Source organism: Mixophyes fleayi, chromosome 8 (genome assembly GCF_038048845.1).
Source record: "Mixophyes fleayi isolate aMixFle1 chromosome 8, aMixFle1.hap1, whole genome shotgun sequence".
Lineage (NCBI taxonomy): Eukaryota > Metazoa > Chordata > Amphibia > Anura > Limnodynastidae > Mixophyes > Mixophyes fleayi.
The window spans coordinates 3,823,357-3,842,655 of NC_134409.1; the positions used below are offsets into that span (position 1 = coordinate 3,823,357).

At 41.4% G+C, this 19,299-nt stretch overlaps 1 protein-coding gene across 1 annotated transcript in view; it reads right to left on the reverse strand.

Annotated features, from left to right (window-relative positions):
- Window positions 1–2,355, reverse strand: part of ST3GAL3 (ST3 beta-galactoside alpha-2,3-sialyltransferase 3) — a 239,927-nt gene extending 237,572 nt beyond the window's left edge. The window contains exon 1 of the mRNA XM_075181687.1: window positions 2,126–2,355. The gene's annotated coding sequence lies outside the window, so the exon portion shown is untranslated. The remainder of the gene's footprint in view (window positions 1–2,125) is intronic.
- Between the last annotated feature and the right edge of the window lie 16,944 nt (window positions 2,356–19,299).

Genomic DNA, 19,299 nt, shown 5'->3' on the forward strand with positions numbered 1-19,299 from the left:
GCAGGATGACTGAGATATAATTTAGTAACAATGTATCTTGTCACGATTTCTTTGTTGTTATTGTATAATAAACAACATATTTAACAAGGTGATACTGTCTCTTTAACTCCTATGGTAGATGTAAAGTCACAATCACAACCTACCAGGCCATCCACTGACAGAACGAGGGTCCTTTTGCCCCCGATGCGACCAATGCACCAGAATATTTTTTTTTCAGATATTTTTCTTTAATGTTTTTTTCACTATTTATGTATTATAATTGTTTTTTAATTAGTGGAACTGAAAGGCCAATACCTGGGCATTCAGTCCCACTGCCCATTAACAATCCAACTAGACATCTCAGGCAAGAGCACATCTACAACGACTAGGCTGACAAAGTGATCAGCTAATGTTACCCACTCCGGGTCAGGATCCCAGTGGCGGCCGGGTAACACTGAGCTTCTTAAGCCTCATTTTATTGATAATTGCGTCGATAAGTGATTTTTCGCAGCAATAAAAAATCATCTTTATAGCCCATTTTGATAAATAGTGGCCTTATGTCACTTAGTTCACCCCTGTACTAAATCGTACGTGTGTACGTGGCACAGTGGTTAGCATTGCTGTCTCACGTCATGAGTTCGATTCCCAACCAGGGCAGTATCTGTGTGGCGTTTGCGTGGATTTCCTCCAGGTACTCCAGTTTCCTCCCAAAGCATACTGGTAGGTTAGTTGGCTGCGGACAAAATTAACCCTGCTCTGTGTGTCTGTATGTTAGGGAATTTAGACTGTAAGCTCCAACGGGACAGGGACTGATGACAAATATTCTCTCTGTACAGCGCTGCAGGATTTAGTGGTGCTATATAAACGAAAGATGATGCTAGCACTGCAGATTGTTGCATTACTTCCTTTAAGACCTCAGTACTCTTTATTGACGAAACATGAAATGAGTGACTATTTTTAGGAGAGCTTTGCAGCACATACAACATTGTACTAGATCTAGAGAGATTATCACCGTTGCTCCTACCACATGACTCCACAAAAGCCTTACGGATGATTCCTCTGACAATATGACAGTGCTGAGTGTCACACGCTCTGCATTAATTAGTGGCTTGCAATTAGCTTATAAAGCATGTTTCATACACTTAGGATACACTGACACTGCACACACAGCCTGGCTCAGGTAACTGGCCTGGCCCCTAATGCTGGACGCACAGGTGGTGAGACTAAATACACAGATTCAGTTGATTGGCAATCAGATCATACAATCAGATCACATGGGGTCCAAACCGTGTAGTCAGCCAGTGCAAACTGCAATCATTGGCCAACCAGATTTCCCAGCATGCCCGATAAACCTCACATTGAGAATTTAATCAAAAGTACTTGTTATATTGGTCCCACGCACCAAGTCATGCTTAGGCAATTTTATTGGAAACAACCAAATTGTCAGATCTGGACAATCTGCGTCTGCAGAATTGTCAGAGACACTTCTTGTAATTATGTCACACACGTGGTGCAGTCTACGTCAGAGGAGGGCTGCCAAATGATAGTCTGGGGGTCGGGACTCGGCTCAGCAGCCTATTAGGAACATATTCAAGGACCATAAATGCAGGTAGCTCCGTAAACCAGCCCAAGGTAGCCCACTATGCCCCCCAGCCAGCCCCTGGTTACGTGGATTTTGATGCACTACAAGCTCCATCTTGACACATTCGTTACACATAGTTATAATGCCTCTTTCACGTGCTAAATAATCATATTAAATATTACATTTTAAAACTCAGTATAGTGAGAACAATATTGTGTAGAGAGAGTACAAATAGTTATACTGTACAGCTGGCCAATTATGAAAAACGGGAACTAGGGACAAATATTTAAAACCTGAGACCGTCCCTGGCAATTAGGGACCGTCGGCAGCTAAACATGTCCTTCCAGCATCATATAGCAGTAACTTGAGCAAAACAATTGTTTTACTATTTTACACCCCAAGAAAACCAATACTGACATTTGCATTTGTTACATTTTATTCATATAGATACATTATAACTTAAACTGAATTCCACAACTTTATTGCTATGTGCAGTTGACGCTCCATTCTGTACTCTGACAGTTGTGGAAGAGATACATAGAGTGATTAGCAGGCTGTCCTTACCTTGTGGTCACACTTCCATTGATACACGGTCCTCTGATCTCAGCTCTGTATAACATACACAGGTCTCCTTACTCCTCCATGAGGGGGCTGCCAGTACCCCAAAACCAGAGCTGGGGGAGCAGCAATGAAGCGCAGAATGAGACAGCCACACAGAAAGGCAACATTGAAAAAGATCCAGGCAACTAGCACAATCTAATCCATCTCTTCTGTTACTCTGGATAGCACTGGAAGCATTTCCTTTGCTCTATCCTCCCTCCCAGCCCTGAGCACACCTCCCATCCTCTGCCCCCTCCTTGCCATAACTGTATCAAGTGCTTCTTTATCACACTGGCTGCAGGGACAAGCTAGAAACTACTCAAAGGTGGAGGAGGGTCCATATCAGCGCTACAGTCGCAGCCTCGGTCACAGTTGGCAATGTCATCTATTACCATGCTGCACTAAATGCCCCTCAACCTGTTCAAATGGGGGAGCACGTATCTGCACAGGGAGACTAAAATACATATTATAGATAAATGAATATATATAAAAATCAAATGAATATAAATAAGTATATATATAAATGAATACTGTAATATATATATATATATATATATATATATATATATATATATATATATATATATATATATATAAAGATAGATAGACAGCAGAATTTGATTTCGATGCACTCAGTTATTCCTGATAATGTACACATTCTACTTATATTTCCACTTAAGGCAACTTTTATAAAATCCCATCCGTCTCCTAATTCCTACCGGCTTTCTCAATTACCCCAGCGATTGCTCAGGGCCCCCACTGATGCTTTAATTAGGGTCACCTGCACACTGAGTCCTGCATAGGATGCAGAATATTTATCTGGGACACTGAAGACCACCGAAAATCAATTGGTGTCAGATGGCATTCTGTAGGCACAAGTTGGATTAAATTTGCTCACTCTCTCTCTCTATCTCTCCGGCTCTCTCTCTCTTTCTCTCTCAATCACACGCTATCTCTTTCTCTATCTCTGATTTCTCTCTCTCTCTCTCCCTCTCTCTCTCTCTTGCTCCCTCTATCTCTCTCTCCCCACCCCAACCCCCCCTCTCTCTCTCTCTCTCTTTCTCTCCCTCTCTCCCCCTCTCTTTCTCTCTCTCTCTTTCTCTCTATCTCACCACCCCTCTCTCTCTCTATCTATCTATCTCTCTCTCCCCTCTCTCTCCCTCTCCCCCTCTCTCTCTCTCCCTCTATCTCTCTCCTGCTCTCTCTCTCTCTCTCTCTCTCCTGCTCTCTCTCTCTCCCCACCCCCCTCTGTGTGTGTCTCTCTCTCTCTCTCCTGCTCTTTCTGTCTCCTGCTCTCTCTATCTATCTCCCTCTCTCACTCTCCCCCCTCTCTCCCTCCCTCTCTCTCCCCCTCTCTCTCTCTCTATCTATCTATCTCTCTCTCCCTCTCTCCGCCTCTCTCTCTCCCCCTCTCTCCCTCTCTCTCACTCTCTCCCTCTCTCTCCCCTCCCTCTCTCTCCCCTCCCTCTCTCTCCCCTCCCTCTCTCTCTCTCCCCTCCCTCTCTCTCCACCCTCTCTATCTATCTCTCTCTCCTCCAATCTCTCTCTCTCTCCCTCCTCCCCTCCCTCTGTCTCCCTCCCCCCTCCCTCTCTCTCCCCTCTCTCTCCCTCCCCCCCCCCTCCCTCTCTCCCTCTCCCTCCCTCCTCCCCTCCCTCTCTCTCTCTCATTATAATAAGTGTATTATGTTGGGTAAGGAGATCACTGTATATCTCAATGAACTTGGAGATAATTTCTTGCTGTTTTTGCGATTACTTGGAGCAGGGGGCTCGTTGTGTATTAATAAGTGACCCAGATGAGTCAGTGGGTGACCAGGCACAAAGAAAGTATTATGTCACGTGGAGGCCCCTGTTCTCAGCACCTCTGGGGTCCTTTGTAGTGTGATGTGTTCTGTGTATATAAGAATGGTCACTTCATCCCCTTATATAAATGTGCAAATGTGTAAATAACTGGTCTGAGCGATATATAATGACTGGAAGAGTGATAACGGGGGATCCGCCATCTACTACTGTGACTCCTCCACAAACAGCTACTATAACTGTTTAAATATGTAACAAAATGGACACATTGTAAAGGATCAGTAAAGCAAAAATACAAAGTGTTTTACATATAGGATCTAATAGAAGTAACTATAACTATATGTAAAATGTCAGACAATAAGATATTTGCCTTTTATTATGTTAAAATACATTTATACAGTGTAAAATGGCAGATAATAGTAAATACATTACACTAAGCTGTAGCTACAGCGTATAACATAATGTACAGGGAATATTATATGCTCTCCTCGTCTCCCATTAAGAGTCTCTCTAGCACAGCACAGAATCATATATCTGACTTGCAGAGGGGATTTGTCAAATTTGAAGGCAATCCCTATTTTGCGCCACATAAGAGGCCTCTGAGCTGACATTAATCCCTATTTTTGGTGAGATGCCATTTTCACATCCTATAGACCCACAGATGCTCCTTGCTGGTGTTACGTTGTTTGACGGACTCGTTGCATGCCTGCCAGTATTGCTGATCAGAAAATCGGGAACAATAGGGACACACCCCCTTGAGCATTATTGGATGAAAAGAACCACAGCCTAAAAGATGCAATCCTGGTATTGTCACCTCTCCCTGGACAAACAATCTCATGAACTGACGCAGTTATTGGCAAAAGGGGCACAAATCACTCCTAAAAAAGCAGAGCGCGGAAAAATGTCGTATTTCCTTCCATGCGCAGATCTGTTCACATCACGAGATACGTCCGTCTCCGCGTCAGCAAACCATGCGCCAGGCTACGATAAGTCATCATTATCAGCGAGTATTTGCATCTGCCCTGTAGCAGAGGCGAGAGGTGCGCCTCCAGACAGAGCGGAGCAAGTCTGGGCACGCGCAGAACAAATGCACGCAAGATACGTTTACAGACTGGTGAACATCCCACTCTCCACCAGCCTGCATTGGGCACAAAGGTTGGCACAGCATGCTACGGGCATCTTTGTGACAATCCACTGTAAACTATCCTGTGTCTCAAAAATAGGGAATTTCTCAGTTTTCTATTCAACTCCAGGGCAGAAAGTAACGTGGCATTTTCCACGAAATTCCGGACTGGCATCAACTGGGTTTAAGACTTCCAGGCAGTAGCCAGGCACGAGGTGGTGGAAGTAGTTAATGTGTATTCTGGAGGGTTAGCCCCCCCCCTAATCCTGAGGAGACACACAAGTTACTGTCAGATCCAGAGACACAAAGAAGCTTATTGACAGTGAGTTTCATTAGAGGTCTGTCAGCCTAATACCCGTCCTGGCGGGATTAACCCTGCGTCGGCCTGGTCCTGGCAGATGGCAGAGATTTCCTTCTCATGCTGGGTACACTATTTCTCTGCCTGACCTCCCAATTTACATACTGCCATTCCTACGCTGTTACTTTGCCACACGTTTCGTTACATCGCTGAGGGAAAGTTCACTTCCGGGTAACGGAACTTTGAATATATAAAGATGGATTAGAAATGAAACTGCCAAAAATAAACCAAAATATTTTATAACAAATAGTGGCTTCAAATACATTTTATTCATTTGGAATTCAAATTAAGTTTATTTTATTTTTTATTTAATTTTATAAAACACATTTTTTGGACTCGTCGACCGTACACCAAGTTTTGCATTTTTGTGTGACACGTCCCATGTTTCCATTACACGTTTTAGTATTTTTACCAGATACACAGATATATGCATGAATGTGCACACCAAGGGCCTGATTAACCAAGGCACGCAAAACAAACGTATTGTGCATTTTTTTTAAAAAAAATGCACGGAAATTGGGAGATGCGCACGCCCATATTAAGCAAAGAGCGGATGTGAAGATACATCTGGTGATGAATACGGGTCTAGGTCCGCTCTGATCTAACAGACAATACACTGTAGGATACGTCCAGTACATACGTGGGATATAAAGTCACAAAAGAATGAGCAGGGTGATTTGACACAAAATACGGCACAATTTGGCATTTATGTTTCTTAATGATTCACCCCCAAAAGTCTACAGGACCTGGTGTTTTTCTGGCATTCTGTGGTGGGATCGGCGTACCCTCAGGGGTAGTTATACAAAGCACAATAAGAGGAGGCCATTATTGCCTGTATAAACAATTTATCATCATCATCATCATCACAATTTATTTATATAGCGCCACTAATTCCGCAGCGCTGTACAGAGAACTTACTCACATCAGTCCCTGCCCCATTGGGGCTTACAGTCTAAATTCCCTAATATACACAGAGAGAGAGAGATTAGGTTCAATTTTGTTAGTAGCCAATTAACCTACCAGTATGTTTTTGGAGTGTGGGAGGAAACAGGAGCACCCGGAGGAAACCCACGCAAACACGGGGAGAACATACAAACTCCTCACAGATAAGGCCATGATCGGGAATTGTACTCATGACCCCAGTGCTGTGAGGCAGAAGTGCTAACCACTACGCCACTGTAATTTAGAATTTAGTAGTACATCTATGGACATATAGAATTAAGAAACGCTTATTTTATACTTTTTTCTTTTAATCTGTTCTCTTTTCGCTTGTTGAAGACCCCTGCGGCTTTCTGTGCAAATGAGAGGAAGCCGCGTCAGCAATATCTATAGGCAGCTGCAGTAACATGACACTGCAACGACTGATTATAATATTATGTACAATATACGTGACAACCGTTATAAACTCTGTGACTTCCTTTTCCCATTGATTATACGAGATTTGGTGGGACCTGGAACCCCCCTCACAAACATTTCATGTTACACTGACACTTAGTACGACAATCCCTGGGTGGAGGTCTCAGCTATCTGTGCTGGCACCGAGCAGAGTTCATCGTGCACTTCGAATGCATCATGGTAAATCGTTAACAGTCAATTTGGAGCAAAAATTTGTTTTATTTTGGCAGGAAACATTTTTATTCCGTTGTAAAATTAATGCAATTATATAGATGTTTGTTTTTTATTGAGAATGGAAGCACTTTTGTGCTCGGATCTGCACACATTTATTTTGTGTTCCAGGATGAAACTGTCAGGAAACGGATTTCATAGGAATCATGGACACCAAGGGGTAGATTTATTAAAACGTCTAAAAAGGGAAAGTGGAGGTGTTGCCCTTAGCAACCAATCAGATTCTAGCTGTCATTTTCAAAAGTGTTCTAGATATTTGATTGGTTGATTAGTCTCAGACTACTATGGATGTAAATGTAACTAACGCTTTGTGGAAATGCACAGAAGTAAAAATCATTTTATACACTGAAAACGCAGTTTGCATCCAATGCACAAGTCAAAACATCCCCCCAGGGCCGATCACCGTTGGACTGTGGCGAAGTAGTTAAAAAAAAACCCTTTCTTCCGGGCCTTGCCTATGTGGCCCACTATGCCCGTGGGGCCCCCGGACAGTTACCCAGTGTGCCTATACGGAAACACAGCCCTGCACGCTAAATTGGGGGGAGCCAACGCATTTTGCCATTTTAATTTGTTTACATCTATGTTGACATATTGAATCTCGACTTTACAACCGTGTCCACATTTTAACTGTGTTGACCTTATGAACCTACAGACATTTTGACTGTTGACTTTCATATGTAAACGCAGAAATGGGAACCCATAATTAATCAAAGACAATTGGTAAGTTTCTAAAGTGCCGCTATAAAGTGGAATTAGCCTTTAAGATCACTGTTATCATTCTGAGTGTAGCTGTCCTAAAAATTACTAGATGTTTGTGAATAAAACAATTTTATTACCAATTTATTTTGAATTTGGCCCTACGTGTCTGACCCTCATTTAGTCGGCTCTATCCGTTATAAGTAATAATCTGCACTTACGTGAGCAAGGTATTGCCGCACTCACCCTTGTGCGTGTAGGTACCAGAACAGGTGCGTTAGTTCCAAAGAGGATCCGGCTTTTGTGTTCCATCTTTTCATTTCTTTGTGTCTGTAAATGTAACTGAATGAAAGAGAACATCAAAGGGACAGACACGGAATATATAAAACACACATAAACACATTTCAATCGTGTAAGGACATGCAAACACATCGCTGCAGATGTTACTCAGATAAGAAATAACGGCTTAATCCTATCATTGTGTTGACAGGATCATATTTACTTTACACATATTCTATTTTACTATTTTCCATAGATTTCTTATCCCAAAATTTATAAATAAATTGAAAATAAAAATATATTAAAACAGATTTACATTATACTTTGGAAAGTTTATGCAAGATTATAATGTTAAGATAGAACACATATCAAGATATCGAGAAACTGCATTTAGTATAGATATATATATATATATATATATATATATATATATATATATAGACTCAAACCCCTGCAATCTATTTTGCACGCTGCGGCAAGACTGATTTTCCTTGCAAATCGTTATTCCTCTGTTGAATCACTTTGCATTTCTCTAAACTGGCTGCCTTTTTTCTACCGAATCCAATATAAAATACTTTTAGTAACCTACAAGGCAATCAACAAAGCTGCACCGACACACATCTCCTCTCTTGTCTCAAAATATCTCCCAATTCGGCAACTCCGTTCCGCATAAGATCTGCGTCTCTCATCCACCCTCATCACATCCTCTCATTCCCGGTTACAGGACTTTTTTCGGGCTGCACCCACTTTATGGAATTCTCTCCCTCGCACAATGAGACTTTCCTCTGGTCTACAAACTTTCAAGTGTTCTCTGAAAACCTACCTCTTCAGACAAGCTTATAATATTCCTCAACCATCCTTTTAACGTCACTACCTTACCCTATTACCACCCGTTACACAATTTCACACAGGACAACTACCCCCTGACCAACATTGTTGTGTGACAGGATCATTTAGCTTATGAGTCACTTTTACCTTTGCAGCCTGGCTGGGCCGAAATGCAAAATGTAGACTTAGCCTCATGTGTCAAACTCCCAATGTCCCATAGATTGTAAGCTTATGAGCAGCCTTCTCACCTCTGTCTGTTTTACCCAGTTTGTTTATTAGTTTACTGTGTTCATCCCCAATTGTAGAACGCTACGGAATATGTTTGCGCTATATAAATAAATGATGATGATGATGATATATATATATATATATATATATATATATATTGTATATTGCTTCATCATCCTAACGTGCTCTACTGTAAAACTTTTGGACTAATCCAGGTAGCTACCCAGGGCCTGATTAATTAACAAACGCAAAATGAACATAAATGTTTTTAAAAACACACACACATTGGGCGTAAACATTCAACAAGGAGCGGATGTGAAGATCCGTCTGGTGAGGAATACGGGTCTAGGTCCGCTCTGCTCTAACAGACACTGCAGGATATGTCCTGTACATATGTGGAATATAAAGTCACAAAAGAATGTACAGAAAAAAAAACAATTAATTAATGTCACCTTTTTTAATTTTTTTCTTCCTTAAAATATATTTATTTATAGATAAATAGCATAACATCGATCATGTTAAAATTAAGATTGAATTCATGTTTCTATTAGTGCAGGGCTGTCCGAAGGGGACGACATTGGTGTAAATTCATCAGGTCAACAAATATTGCAACCTGTGGAACTAACATTCCCTGTTTTTAATGCAGAATACAGCTTGATATGTCTTTATTACACTGTAAAGCTTGAAGCAGCTATAATACCATTAATAATGTTTTGGTGAGTGCAGAGGATTAATGTTCTTCATCATCTATTTATTTATATAGCGCCACTAATTCCGCAGCGCTGTGCAGAGAACTCACTCACATCAGTCCCTGCCCCATTGGAGCTTACAGTCTAAATTCCCTAACATCCATACTGACAGAGAGAGATTAAGGGCAATTTAATAGCAGCCAGGGCCCAATTAATTAACTAATTATTAATTCATTAATTAACCTACCAGTATGTTTTTGGAGTGTGGGAGGAAACCGGAGCACATGGAGGAATCCCACGCAAACACGGGTAGAACATACAAACTCCTCACAGAGGAGGCCATGGTCGGAAATCGAACGCATGACCCCAGTGCTGTGAGGCTGAAGTGCTAACCACTGAGCCACCGTGCTATTTTGATGATTTATGTATTGTATATGTCATTTTGCATCATTTATTCCTACCTGCTATAGAATATGGTGCATATGGTCCGGACCTAAATTAAGGTTGTCGGGTTGTTGTTTACTACTGATCCATTAAATATATTGCCACCAATTATCCTTTAATCTATTTGTACCGTAATCCTTTATACATCATCTGTGTCAGGAATATTGTTATATACTGCCTGAGAACTAGTATTATATCTGCTGTATTATATTGAACCGAAGAGCGAATGTGTTTTTTTTTCCGCTATCAAAGCAAATGTTAACAAACTTTTTTTGTGCTTATGACCTGGTTGTGTCTATGCGTAGATGGGTGTCTGTACGCCTGACGTACACCTGCAGGTGGAGAGCTAGGGGTATCGTGAGATCCCTGCGACTCCGCACATGGCTGGAAATACGCTATTTTTACCGGATTTGTTTTTAGCTTAAATTACACACAGTATACAACCTAAATAACCTTGCCCCTCCCCCCTCCCATCTTTTACCATCCCTATTTTTCCCCAATAAAAATATTTCCTTTGGAAGAGTGATCTCTTGGGGTCCTGTCTCAGTTTGGGTATCTCTCCTCTCTCCCCATTGGGGTTGGCGATATTCTCTATCCTCGAACAACGATATTTTAATGAGGATCTGTTTATTTTTTTATAGTACATTAGAGAGTTACAATACCTCACCGAGCTGGGCCAGCACATGATTGTATCCAATTCTAAAAACAATCTAGTGAAGAAAAGCTTTTGAATAAAACAAGGATACTCTTGTGTTCTGTTCTCTCTATGGCGAGTGCGCAGGCACGTTGCAAGCTTAGCGCACACAGACAGAGTGCACACTCTCTGATGGATGCGCATCGCTATTATTATTATTATTATTAATTTTTATTTATAGGGCGCCACAAAGTATCCGTAGCGCCGTACAAGGACAAACAATGGCACAGTACAAGGTGAAACAGCACAGTACAAGTAACAGTAAGCACTATAACTCTGGGGGCTCAGGCACAGCATGAAAGAGAGGGAGGGAGGGGAAAAGTGAGTATAGGCAGGTAACTATGGCCCAAGAGGGTGGGCACGGATGACAGGTTGAGAGTCACTGAGGGGAGCGGAGAGAAGCGAGAGGAGACAGAGGGCAGAGGGACTGAGAGGAGGTGAGCTGAGTAGCTGGAGAGCGCAGTTAAAAGTGATGGAAACAGAAGGTAGGAGAGCCCTGCTCAAAGGAGCGAACAGTCTAAAGGGAGGGGAAGACAGACAGACACATGGATGAAACGGAGAGACGGGAGAAACGGAGACGGCGTCGAGGAAGGGGGAGAAGGGAAGAAGGGATGAGAAAGAGAGGTAGCCGACCGGTGGGAGTTTAGGCATGAGACTGGAAGGCTTTAAGGAAAAGGTGGGTTTTTAATGTTCGTTTGAAAGAGGACAGATTAGGGGAAGTTCTGATGGAGCGGGGGAGCTTGTTCCAATGGAGGGGAGCGGCGCGGGAGAAGTCTTGGATACGTGCGTGAGAGGAGGTAATCAGAGGGGAAGAGAGGCGACCCCTGCGCATGGACTGCTAAGAACACACACAGCCCACTCACCCTTATCTAATTATCTATTTTATGCCGTTGTTGTAATAACAGGTTTGGTATAAAGCATAACTCAGCCAATTATTTCATTACTTAATAAACTTAAGAACAGTTTCCTTTTCACTACAAATACCAGTGATGTTGACATTTCTGCTTCAAGGGTCATTTACTTAAGTGTAACAATGTGACTGTGTAATTCCCTGATTTGTTCTGCTTTTGGGAACAGCGCCCAGAAAAGGGGAATGTACTTATTGTTATATGCATGGTGGGAACAGTAAAAATGTCACTACAAAGTCCTTCTTACTACCACTATAGGACTCTGTTATGTGTCACTTCTGTGTCTTTCAATATTTTTATAACATAAATGTAGGAATGCGCCTGAATGGTAGAAAAAACATCCCATTGAAATTATAGGATGACTCCCAATCACCGTCACCTCCTCAGCGCCTGTAATCAGTAACAGTCTTTATGCGAGGAGAATAGGGCTGTTCAGTCCCCCGCTAACCAGTTAGCCCCCCAAAAAGGCTCCTTCTCCACCTCTTGAATCTCATTTTCCTACCGTTCCAGAAATCAAACTCTGACCTCTGTATTTAGACACAATCCAAGGTTCACTGATACATTGATAGAACTTTATTGATACAATGAGGTTCATTCATAGCCCACCTGGGGTCTATAGGCGACTAGCCAATCAGAGCGCTTTCCTCAAGCCACTTTGATTTTCTGTGATTTTGGGGTTATTTTTCTTTTTTTCTTTTCTCCACAGATGATAAGAAATGGACTTAAAATTAGTCAACTGCATTCTCATTAAAATTGGTTCAGCACACGAAACCTCTGCCAGCCCTGCCTGCAGAGATCGGTGCACTTTAAGGAGGATCAGAAAACCTGCACTTATTGAGGCTGAGGCACCTGCTTGTCAGTAAAGTTGGGAACACACTGATGCAAATACCGTGCAGATCACATGATTCCACCATTTGTTCAGATATTGCAAGAGTTTTGTACAGCGAACATATGTTTAGTTGACGCGCAATGATGCACAGCGTCAACTGAATATGTACGTGTCTGTTGTTTACTCATCTGGAGTTACTAGACTGAGAGTGGAATTGACGTCCATACTAGGGCGGAAGTCCATGGATGTTGGAAAGTCGCCTAATTAATGGACTACGATTGGTCAACTTTAAAGATAAGGGACTATATAAACTTAACTTTCTCAGTGCTGTTTATGACCCCTTAATAAAGTAAGTTTGACGAAACGCGTCGGTCTCCGTCTAGTTGGAATCTTATTTTTTTTCACAAGCCTACATTGGGACTTTCTTCTTGGCCAGAAATAAGTCCCTTATTGGAACGTCTGTGCGGATTTGAGGAATTGAGATAAGCCTTTTGTGATTAATTTAATATACAGGCATTTGGATGCTTTTTTTTTTATTTTTTAATGATTAAAAACTTTCTATTGGGAGTCTGAGATTTGTTTTGTGTCTGGAAAGAGGGCTTAAGATGACACATTTATAAGATTATAGTGACTGAGTCCCTCTTTTCAGGAACATAACACAATATTGTTTCTCTTTTTAGTTTCGGTCCTTATCAGGATTGATCATCACAGCATGAAAAATAGACAAGAAAGACTCCTTATCAGCTCCATCAAATACATCAGATAAGCCTTCTATATCTTGTGTTTTGGTACGCAGCTATCTTACACTATATCTAATGTTATTGGTTTAAATAAATGTTTACACTATGTATGGTGCTTCTGTTTCTTGTTTTGTATCTTAGGTTTTGCACCTGCAAACAGGTGCTTAAAGAGAAGATGCAGCCTACTGCATGTTATACTAATTGATTATTGGGTTTGTTATTTGCATTAATCATTTATTGATTTTCTCCCAGCGCCTATTTTGCTTATATTTATGTAGCTCCCACAATCATATATAATATTGTACCAAAACACATTGCATCTGTTGATTTGGTTTTATAAACTTCCTAAAAATCACAATCAACGATGTCGGGCAAATGTGGCAGTGTGTACACACTCACCACCAGCAGTGTAGGCAGATATCTATACAGTGTACAGAGTCAGGATCTTCTCAGCAGATGGTTATGAGAGATGAAGATCACAGATCTGATGGTAAATTGTGGAGGTGTGTACACAGGAATCTGCATGATCATCAGGGTTTTCAGTCGTTGGTAAAATTGTTACAGAAATTGCATTTGAAGTAAAATCACATAGGAGTGTACCCAGCCAAACTCTTACAGAAACTGACATCTTATCCAACCAATCATCTTCCCCCGGGCGAGATATCTCACATGTGGGTCATGTGCCCATGCTGCGGGTCACAGTGATGATGTGTAAGTCATATGGGGATATTGCTTGTGACAGAATGAGAATTGGGGAATGGTATTTTAGGATTTTATGTTCTAAAGCCAGAGGCTTAAATGATTATTTTAATTTAACACTTTAATTTAATTTAACATGTACTTTAGTATCATGATCATTACAGAAGTGGAAGTTGCTCAATTAATTTATAGGTACTTGAAGTGGCAGGGTTATCCTTCTCAGTCTCTACACATGACTCCACATCCCCGGCTCTTCCCTTACCTGTTGGCGTTCCTCAAAGTTTCGTTCTTGGTCCCCTGCTTTTCTCCCTCTACACCTCCTCCCTTGGTGTCCTCATCCGATCCTTTGGCCTCCAGTACCACCTCTATGCTGATGACACCCAAATCTTTCATCCCCTGACCTCTCCTCTTCCCTTCTGTCTCATGTCTCCTGCTGTCTCTCGGCCCTCTCATCTTGGATGTGCCAACGCTTCCTTAAACTCAATATTTCCAAGACAGAACTTATCGTCTTCCCCCCTTCCAGGACTCTCCCACCTCCCCCCCTTTCTATTCCTATTAATAACACTATCCTCGTTTTTGTCCTCCAAGTCCGATGCCGTGGGGTCATCCTTGATTCCTTCCTCTCCTTCAAGCCTCACATTATGTCCCTCTCAAAATCCTGCTACTTCCACCTGGAAGGTCAGGGCAACAGGCAGAATAGCGTGGTCCAAGGTACAGGCAAATGATTCGGGGTCTCAGGCAAGCAGGCAAGGTCCAAGGTACAGGCAGGGGTCATACACAGAAGTTCAGTCCAGCAGGTATATATCAAATAGCACAGGAGCAGGTTAGCAGCAGCCAGGAACAAACAGATGAACTGCACAGAACACAGCCAGAAGCAGGTACTTAAAGCAGTGCAACAGGTGCAGTTCTAATTAGCATCAGACAAGGAGATTAACTCCTTCAGGCATATTGCAGAGTTCAGGAGCAGGACAGCAGCACCTCTGATGGATTATAGGTACTGCTGCCAGATACAAAACAAAGGCAGTAATAACACTGGCCTACCTGATTCTCACCTTGACCATCTTAAGTCTATCCTCAATGCTGCTGCCCACCTCATTTTTCTCTCCTGCCGCTCTATCTTTGCTGTCTCCCTCCAACAGTCACTACATTGGCTCCCCATGGCCTACAGAATTACATTTAAACTCCTCACCCTCACCTTTAAAGCTCTTAATCAATCCTCCCCTCCTTACATCTCCAATCTCATCTCTACCTACACTCCTAGCCGCCCCCTCCGCTCTGCCTGTGACTGCCGCCTCACTGCTTCACAGACCACCTCTTCTCACTCCCGTCCCCAGGACGTTGCCCGGGCTGCTCCCCTGCTGTGGAACGATCTTCCACGTACCATCAAGTTAGCATCTACTCTCAAAGGCTTCAAGCGTGCCCTTAAGACTCACGTCTTTATTCAAGTCATCAGTCCTCCTCCTATCTCCCTTGTCCCGGCTCTCTCCCCCAGTTAGTACCACACTATTTGTGTCTCCCCCTTTCCTTTAGGACGTAGGCTTCCTTGTGTGCTCCTTCTACTATTCCATCACCCCCTGTACCTCTTGGCTGCTTCCCTAGCCCTGTTTTCTTAAGCTTCAGCCTACTTCTCGCTGATTTCTACCATCACTTTCACTCATTGTCCCAGAAATAATTTGATTTGCATTACTATGTTACCTGTGTCTGTGTATATTTTTGTTCCTTTTTTGTTCTTTCTGTATTATGTTGTGTCATGGTCACTGTTTTCTGTATGTAATGTATGGTGCTGCGGACCCTTTGTAATAATAATAATAATAATGCTGAAAACCCCCCAGCTGTGAGCCAGTAAAAGAGCCCAATCCTTTCAAGCACTTGCACTGAACCTATAAATTGATTGAGCAACTTCCATTTCTGTATCGTTGTCTGAGAGGTATGTCCGGTATCAGTAGATGAGGGGGAGTGGTCCTTTATAGCCATTTGGAGGCTCCTGGGGTAACTCTTGGTAAGTTAGCTGTCAATTTAAAAACACAGGAATGTATGAACCAGTATATAGGGACTCTTATTGCTTAGAGTTAGGACCACTCTCTTAGTAGAAGCGCCGTGACGGGGCGGGTGGCTTATCATTTTGTTTTCAAATGTGTGTTACTAAGAATTCATGGTCCACTCAATAGCTTGGGATTAGGGAGCATAGATTGTTACTAAGGAGCAGAGAAGCGCTAGGAAATTAGGTTTAAGTCAGATTATCTAAGACTGAGCTGAGAGAGCCTAGAGGATATACAACAATAAAGCACATTTATAAGAACAGGAATTGTAACTTTGTGACCAAACTTCAGACTCACACTGTATATATAAATGTTATTTAAAAATTATATAAATAATTTTATTATTAAGTGATGGCTCTTTTGCCGTTCCCACTGACCTCTGTGAACGTATAGCGCCATCATACGCCACAGCGATTTATAATTGGGACCAAGCACAGTAATAAAGCAAAGCAATGAGGCAGAAAGCTAATGCTTTGATTAGCTTACAGGTTGATCCTGTTCGTATTCTAATGCTCTGATTGGCTGAAGGCTGTTCTAGCCCTGCCAACGCTGAGATACACAGAGGGCACTGACAAAAAAAATATGTATAATAGGTACAAACAATCAAAGTGAAACATCCCTAAAATGTAACCCACAGGTGGGAGGATTTGGGGAGCAGTATTTAACTTATGGGTGTATGAAGAATTCCAGCTGGGTGACATGATCACCCAACGAGGGCTGAAAGGACAGACTTTTATAACAGCTAATAACACAGCTTTTATTAAAGCTGTTACTTATAGGCACATAAGAGGGAGATTCTAGTTACATTACACCCTTCTCTGATAGATAGATAGATAGATAGATAGATAGATAGATAGATAGATAGATAGATAGATAGATAGATATGAGATGATGATAGATAGATAGATAGATAGATAGATAGATAGATAGATAGATAGATAGATAGATAGATAGATAGATAGATATGAGATGAAGATAGATAGATAGATAAATAGGAGATAATGATAGATAGATAGATAGATAGATATGAGATGATGATAGATAGATAGATAGATAGATAGATAGATAGATAGATAGATAGATAGATAGATAGATAGGAGATGATGATAGATAGATAGATAGATAGATAGATAGATAGATAGATAGATAGATAGATAGATAGATAGGAGATGAGGATAGATAGATAGATAGATAGATAGATAGATAGATAGATAGATAGATAGATAGATAGATAGATAGATATGAGATGAAGATAGATAGATAGATAGATAAATAGGAGATAATGATAGATAGATAGATAGATAGATAGATAGATAGATAGATAGATAGATAGATAGATAGATAGATAGTCAGAGAAGAGCTTTAGAGAATGAGAGACATTGAGAACATAGGCTCTGAGGTATGTAAGGCTAATGGTAAAATAAGCAATTTATGTAAAAATCCAGGTTAGTCAGAAGATAATGTATGTTATTGTCTCTGCTAAGTGTACCATGAAGTCTGCTGTGGGTGTATAGATAATTATCCTTCCTACATCATTATTGCATGTTGTATTTTACTTTCATATACTTCACAAAATCTCTTTAACTAAACAAGTCTGAAAGGTCAGTGTCCTGTATATATTAATGCACAGAGGATCAATGTCTGTTTGTTTGTAAGCCCCAACTTTCTTGCACCCCCTTTCTAGTTCTTTACATTATTTAAATCCAACTTGTGTCAGGTGAGTCCCAGGTCTCCCGTGGCTGCTAGTGCTTGGGGAGAATTTGCCTTTATAAGCTGTATGCAGGTAAGACCCAACCCAGATAAGAAGCCCAGCATTGAATCACGTTAGGACCTGCCAGAAGGGGAAGACTTTGGAGTAACATATATTGCAATGCAGTTAGAACAGCATAAACTGTGTATTTTGCTGAGTGCAGAGTATCTATTTTGGTTGCGTACGATTTGTCAATAATGAACATGTTAACAATCACAATGTAGACATTAAAACAACAATGCCATACAGTAAATAATACAGTAAGCAAAATACATAGCAACACACAGTAAATGCATCTGCCGACACAATAGAGTAACAAAAAATACTACATACAATGGAACACAATGTAGGAAAACAAAAATGCGTGTCCCCCACCTTACCTTCACAAACACCTTAACCAACCCTAGTGATGCCAACCTAATGCTGGTACTAGCAAACTCAGGGAGCTAGAAATCATGGGGTCTGTGTGACACCTTTCTATCATAGACAGCATTAATGTTTTCAGCAATTTGTGTTACAGAGGAGCTCTTCAGTGGGATTGGACCAGATGGGCTAGGCTTCACTCCCCACGCACATCAATGAGCCTTGGGCACCCATGATCCTGATATATATTTGAATATGACCTTGTTTGTAGGGATATGGGGAGCCAAGGTTTATCCCATATATTTGTCCATCTTCGGCCATACTGGACAATTAAACACCTCTCAAGCTGGGTACACACCTATACAATCTTACGTCAGATACAATATCTGTAATGATTTTACCAACGACTGACAGTCCCGATGATCATGCAGATTCCTGTGTACACACCTACACGATTTACCTTCAGATCTGTGATCTTCATCTCTCATAACCATCTGCTGAGAAGATCCTGACTCTGTGCACTGTACAGATATCTGCCTACACTGCTGGTGGTGAGTGTGTACACACTGCCACATTTGCCCGACATCGTTGATAGTGATTTTTAGGAAGTTTATAAAACCAAATCAACAGATGCCATGTGTTTTGGTACAATAAAACATGATCGTGGGAGCGTACACTTTGTTCACTGGCATATGTGAACAAACGGTTGTGAATTGCATGATGTGCGCGATAATTACATAGATGTATACCCAGCTTTACATTAGTCCGCAAATCTATTAAGAAGCAGTGTCCGGAGATAATATTGCTGGATCAACCAGGCATTGTCTATGAATATATATAATCTTCTATTATACTAAGCTTTCCTTATTGGCTGTTAGTGATTCTGCCAGTTTTGAGGTAGAGAGGACAAGGCAGAGTAATAATTATCCTAGTTTAAAGCAAGGTTACATGTAGGAATGTTTTGTTCACGGTTACAGGAGACTCTGGTGACTTGGACAGGATACATATCTCTAGAGGTACTCGAAAAGCCGTAAAGTATTTGAGGAAA